Below are 7,277 nucleotides of genomic sequence, written 5' to 3' on the forward strand. Positions count from 1 at the left end.
CACATGTAGACTGGTTGGGCAAACTCCCATGCACCCTCCAGGACCCTGCTAAGGGTATAGAGCTGGTCCACTGTTCCGCGACCAGGACGAAAACCACACTGTTCCTCCTGAATCCGAGGCTCAACTATCCGACGGATCCTCCTCTCCAGGACCTCTGAATAGACTTTTCCAGGGAGGCTGAGGAGTGTGATCCCTCTGTAGTTGGAACATACCCTCCGATCCCCCTTCTTAAAGAGGGGGACCACCACCCCGGTCTGCCAATCCAGAGGCACTGTCCCTGATGTCCATGCGATGTTGCAGAGGCGTGTCAGCCAAGACAGTCCTACAACATCCAGAGCCTTGAGGAACTCCGGGCGTATCTCATCCACCCCCGGGGCCCTGCCACCAAGGAGTTTTTTGACCACCTCGGTGACCTCAGTCCCAGAGATGGGGGAGCCCACCTTTGAGTCCCCAGGCTCTGCTTCCTCATTGGAAGGCATGTTAATGGGATTGAGGAGGTCTTCGAAGTATTCCCCCCACCGACCCACAACGTCCCGAGTCGAGGTCAGCAGCGCACCATCCCCACCATATACAGTGTTGACACTGCACTGCTTCCCCTTCCTGAGACGCCGGATGGTGGACCAGAATCTCCTCGAAGCCGTCCGAAAGTCATTCTCCATGGCCTCCCCAAACTCCTCCCACGCCTGAGTTTTTGCCTCAGCAACCACCAAAGCCGCATTCCGCTTGGCCTGCCGGTACCTATCAGCTGCCTCCGGGGTCCCACAGGACAAAAGGGTCCTGTAGGACTCCTTCTTCAGCTTGATGGCATCCTTCACCGCCGGTGTCCACCAGCGGGTTCGGGGATTGCCGCCACGACAGGCACCGACCACCTTACGGCCACAGCTCCAGTCAGCTGCCTCAACAATAGAGGCACGGAACATGGCCCATTCGGACTCAATGTCCCCCACCTCCCTCAGGATGTGGTCGAAGTTCTGCCGGAGGTGGGAGTTGAAGCTACTTCTGACAGGGGGCTCTGCCAGACGTTCCCAGCAGACCCTCACAACACGTTTGGGCCTACCACGCCTGACCGGCATCCTCCCCCACCATCGAAGCAAACTCACCACCAGGTGGTGATCAGTTGACAGCTCCGCCCCTCTCTTCACCCGAGTGTCCAAGACATGTGGACACGACCACAAAGTCGATCATCGAACTGAGGCCTAGGGTGTCCTGGTGCCAAGTGCACATATGAACACCCCTATGCTTGAACATGGTGTTCGTTATGGACAATCCGTGACGAGCACAGAAGTCCAATAACAAAACACCGCTCGGGTTCAGATCAGGGGGGCCATTCCTCCCAATCACGCCCTTCCAGGTCTCACTGTCATTGCCCACGTGAGCATTGAAGTCTCCCAGCAGAACGAGGGAGTCCCCAGAAGGTATGCCCTCTAGCACCCCCTCCAGGGACTCCAAAAAGGGTGGGTACTCCGAACTGCTGTTCGGTGCATACGCACAAACAACAGTTAGGACCCGTCCCCCCACCCGAAGGCGAAGGGAGGCTACCCTCTCGTCCACCGGGGTAAACCCCAATGTACAGGCTCCAAGTTGGGGGGCAATAAGTATACCCACACCTGCTCGGCGCCTCTCACCGGGGGCAACTCCAGAGTGGTAGAGAGTCCAGCCCCTCTCAAGGAGATTGGTTCCAGAGTCCAAGCTGTGCGTCGAGGTGAGTCCGACTATATCTAGCCGGAACCTCTCAACTTCGCGCACTAGCTCAGGCTCCTTCCCCTTCAGAGAGGTGACATTCCACGTCCCAAGAGCCAGTTTCTGTAGCCGAGGATCAGACCGCCAAGGTCCCCGCCTTCGGCCACCACCCAACTCACACTGCACCCGACCTCCTTGGCCCCTCCCATAGGTGGTGAGCCCATGGGAAGCAAAACTGTCTAATCATCTCAAATGTTGTCTTCACTAATACATTGTAAAATATGAGCACAGCTTTCCATGTTTAATATGGTTCATTTATAATAATATGTTCTGTTACTTAAGCATAGATTTAAACTCTATTTAGAAACACTGGTTAAAAGCCTGGTCACTGACTTCTGCTGCTTTCAATCCCAGAACAACACCCTTGATTTGTTAGCATTAAATTGGCTTTGTCTGGTACATTCAACAGCAGAAATCACAATCCGATTGGAATATTAGAAGAAGTAAGCACAGTGATTTCACTATCTAAGCAGCTCCACTGTAAACTGGGAGAAATTGTATATCAACTGGAGAAACGGAGACAGCTCATGAAAAGAAAATCTGCACAAATTCTGCCCAGCTTTGCAGTAGATCGCGCAATCCTTCTGAAATAAAGCTTTTGTGTCAGGTTCAGTAATCCAGTTGAGTGAGTTTAAATTCTTTGCAGCTTTGTTTTCCAGCAACCATGTCAACACAATACATTGACCAGCACAGTTAGAAGCATTTTCATGTCCAAGATCATAATCATTTACCATTGATAAAGTAACCAGAGGAAGTGATGTAATATGACATAAGATTCACAGAAATGATGAATGCATTTCAAGGTTGCAGTTGGCCCAGAGCATAAGACAGGCATCCACCCAGAACTGTGTATGATTCCACTGCCTAAAAACTACCCAGCACACTTGATATAAGCAGCTCTTGTAATGTTTTTTTGTCAATTAATTCACCTAAAAATGTAATAAACATCTCCACCAAAGACAAGTTACTGATTCAGGCTTTTATTTCACTTCCAATGGTGCTTGAATTTGCCACATACAAATTTGCTTTTAATTTTCAAAAGATTTTGCTTAAAAATATTGATGGCTTGAATTCCAGACTGCAGCAGAAACCAAATACTTTACTTATTCTCAGAAAACAATTATTTTATTTTGGGGGAAACCAAAGTTTATCCCAGGAATAACTGGCTCAAAGGCATGAACTTATTTGATTGTGGGGCACACTCAAGAATATAATCACATTCACATATACTGTATTTAAGCAATCAACAAATCAAGCTAGCCAGAATGCTGTTGGACATGAAACATACATGAATATAGGGAGAGTATACGAACTCCATAATGAAGGCACTAAGATAATCAAATCAAGAAATCAAGAACATATAAACAATTTTGACAAGAGCAGGCTGTTTAGTTCAAAACAGCTCATCCTTTCCAGTTCACCTACTGTATCTTGTGCAAAGTTAAGTCTCAAAAATCCCAAAGTGCTATTATATACCACCCTGTTATGAATTTTAATCTATTTCAAACTGAATTTGCAAATATTATCCCTTTGTGTTTGTAATTAAAGGTTTTCAAATGATCGAAATTTAATTCTGAAGTGTTTTCTACTTCAGGTTTCATTTTGAAGTAGCTGAAATAATCTGAATTTACTATGTAATTATTTTAGCACTACCATTTTGCTTATGGGTGCTACCATTTTGAGACACTTAACAGTATTTTTGTTGATGTTTTTAGGACAGTTGCTACCACATGACAAATGGATGTTGTAATGCATGATGCGGTTGTTGCAACATTATGGAAATTCTAAACAAATCTCAAGATTTGTTTTAAAAATACTTTAGGGTAATGAATTTATTGGCTTGGTGCTATAGACTCTGACTTATGGTTAGCATTCTAGTTTACGTATTTTAGATTCATCATGACCTACTGACTTTTGACTAACCTGATTTTTGTCTCATCTTCTGGTCCTGTCTGCAGTCTGTCCTAAACCTTTCCTGAAAAAGCAAAAAATACCATATTTGGTAATTCATTCTTCTTATCTATGGGTATCTGAGTGAAGAAAAATCCAGAGTTTGTGAAAAATGTTCCCTGAAGACATTTCTATCAGTGTTGTTGTATTCTTGTTGAAGACTCTTTTTAAAATAACAGCTGGGAAACACTATACTTACTCCCTTTATGTTTTTGAACACTATAATCTTGACCCCTCTTAACCTCTCGTATACATGTTCTACTTTCAATCTGAACTTTCTCTGGTGCTGCTATGTCTTTTTTTTAAATATGGAGACCAGAACTGCACACAATATTCCAAATGAGGTCTCACTAGTGCATTGCACAGCTTAAGAGGAATTTAACAGCGGTTTGTATTTGCTAAGTCATGCTATGTAACCTAACATCTTCTTGGCCATTTTATATTGTGATAGCCAGCCCAACCACAGACAGACAGACACTGGATGTCGAATGCCACACACATTTATTAAACTATTTACAAATGTCCATAAACAGTCCCGCACTGCACACAATGCTCCAGCACCAATCACCCTTCTCTCTGAGCCTCATAATGCTTCTCTTCAGGCCGCCTTCTCTCCATTCTCCCAAGCCTTGTCTTCTTCCTCCCGACACCAGCTCCCGACTGTTGTAAGGCAGCCTCTTTTATGCTGCCCTGGATATGCTCCAGGTGCTCCTTGATGAACTACCTGGCATTTCCTAGTGTGGCGGAAGTGCCGGCTGAGCACCTGGAAGCACTCCGGGTGACCCTGGAATACCTTCTGCTAGCACTTCCAGGTGTGGTGGAAGTGCTGGCTTCCAGGGCTTCAGAATCCAGTACCCGCTCCCTGGCGGTGGCCATGGGCCCCTATAGGGTTGAGCTTCCCAGTTCAGTTCCCGTGACCCCCATAGTAACCAGGGTGGCTGTCCTCTCATAGCAGAGGCGCTATATAGTGCCAGGATGTTAACAGTGATTGGTGAACTACAACTCCCAGGTGCTTCTCATTAGAAACTGCCCACCCCATTGTACATTACAATCTAATTTTTACTTCCTATGTGCAAAATTTAACTTTTACTTGCATTAAAATTCATGTGCAACATATCTGCCTTGGCCTTCCCAGCTCCATTCGCCTGACTCTAAGCTATTCCACCTAGTGTTGCGTCATCTGCAAACTTAACCAAGTCTGAGTCCAATTACTCTGTTGAGGGGATAGCACCTGCTGCGTCATGTGAATAAAATATATATTGAAATGAAAAGCACTTAATTGCTATAAATGCATTCCTCAATACTATAATAATTATGGAGAGCTTGATAAAATTACTAACACCTTGAAAGAAGCAATTAGGGTAAGAGAGGACTTTAAAAACATGAGAAGGTGGAAAGGTAGAGAATGTGAAATTATCCTTTGTAAAGTAGCTGAATGTTCCCTTTATCAAAAGTGTACATCTATCAGTATTTAAAAGTAGTTCAAGGTAATCTTATGCAATCATCAAGCTGCCATGCACAAATGAAACAAGAAAAAAAGAGAAGCATGTAAAGAAATTACATTTGAAACATTCATAGAGCAGTGTGGTTGATTTTAATCCTAAATGCTATCATAAAAGTTAGTTTTCCTGCAGTCCCAAGGATCTGACCCAGTTTTCTAGCTCTCCGCTTTAACCTTGACCAGTGAATAGCTGCAGGCCTCCAACTGAACATTTTCTCTAAAGACATTTTCTCATTTGTTGTTAAAAATATCAGCGAACGGGTTTACAGCTAAACAGTCAAAGTTGCTGGTTTCCTTATCGAATATATAAATTGCTAGAATGCTTTTTGACAAAAACCAAAATTTAAACTGTACTTCTTATCTTTGTAGCAAACACAAACATCTAGACACAGAGTAAGAGTTGGATAAAGAGAACACATGGTCATCGCACTTCATTGGATGAACGCATAATCCTTTAACACAAATCATGGGTTTGTCCTCAAAGATGCCAGAAATTACTTTTATTCTTGCTCCTTTATGCAACAGGTGTAACAATTGGTTAGAAGCTTTGGGTGTTAACCGCAGATTAAGCGCAACCATAACTACAGAAAAAGGGCCACCTCAGCATAGATGCTATGTTACATGCAGAACATACAGTGTAACTCCACATAAACAGGGTGATAACTATTTTCTTTCAAAAGTACAATGTTTAAGTGTACTTTATGCCCTTACTTGCTATGTTATTTCTGTTTATTTTAATCATAGACACTATAATAATCTTTTCAATCTACACTTTTAAACAGTATTTACAATTCAGACATGTCACATTGGGCACGAGGTTGACGGATGCACCAAAAATGTACAAGAAAGATTCAAACAAAGATCTCATAATACCTATGAAGTGAAATGGATTATGAAAATTACTCATTGTACAGTATGTAGGTTTAGTTTGTCAGAAAGAGATATGCAAAGACCCCTAGAGCAAGTTGTTTAAAAGGTTTAAGCAGATTACTTGTAAACAGCCAGAATAACTGGTCATCGCTGCTTGGATGAGTCAACAAAGATATCTAATTACAGTTGTTAAAGAACATCACTTAGAACACCTGGTCACACTTGGTTAACAGATGTGAGCTGAATGTCATATAAAAGTCTGAATGAACGCCAACCAAAATAGATGGTCATAGTAGTTAATTGAGTAAGCCAAACAACTGGGTTATAGATTAATACATCTGACTGCACATCAAAGTGTAGTTATTATTACTTTTTTCTACATTCTTGTCAAAGCTAAGTTGTATTTTAGATTTAAGGTGGCTGCGGTAGAATAGCTTTGGCTGCAGGCCCAACCACAGTCAGGCAAGCCTAAATTATACAAGGATCTTCCTGTTTTCTTATTAAAGCTTCAATATCAAAGTGAAAAATAAAACAAAACTAAAAATGTCAAAATCAAATCAAAATGCTATTAAATTGTTTCACTGTTTATAGTTTTTGACTAAATTAAAATATTTCTGATAAGAACATCAGAGCTTCTTGTTCCATGTTTCCCAATATGCCTGTGGTCACCTCAGCGATTACATCATTGATCCATGACGACAACTTTGAAAAGAAAAATAACATTACATAATTCATAGCATTGTGCACAACACATGACACACCCTTGCAAATGCTGATGCTCTGTAGTTTATATCTTGATGAGAAAGCCTGGTCGTAACTGTTTAGAGGAACAAGATGAGTATCTTACTGTCATTGACAAAAATGGCAAACCAGATTTTTTGCTCATAAGTGTAAAGCAGATCCAAGCAACATATTTTATATTTTTCAAGGTAGTTCATACTATAACACATGTTTAACACTTTAAAAAACAAACTAATAGGAAAATTAACTCAAATTCTTAATGAGGCTCTGATTAAAGGAATACACCACCCAAAAATATTATTTTATTTTATATGTTATGCACTACATGTAGTTTGTGGAGTTGACCAAGAATCATTTTGAATCCTATGTTATCTCATGCATAACAGAGAGAAAAAAACGTATATCACAAACCAATAGCTTCCACCTTCCATGGAAAAAAGAAAAAGAAAAACATAAGTTGGCATAATTCACATGT

Source organism: Erpetoichthys calabaricus, chromosome 2, assembly GCF_900747795.2.
Source record: "Erpetoichthys calabaricus chromosome 2, fErpCal1.3, whole genome shotgun sequence".
Taxonomy (NCBI): Eukaryota; Metazoa; Chordata; class Cladistia; order Polypteriformes; family Polypteridae; genus Erpetoichthys; species Erpetoichthys calabaricus.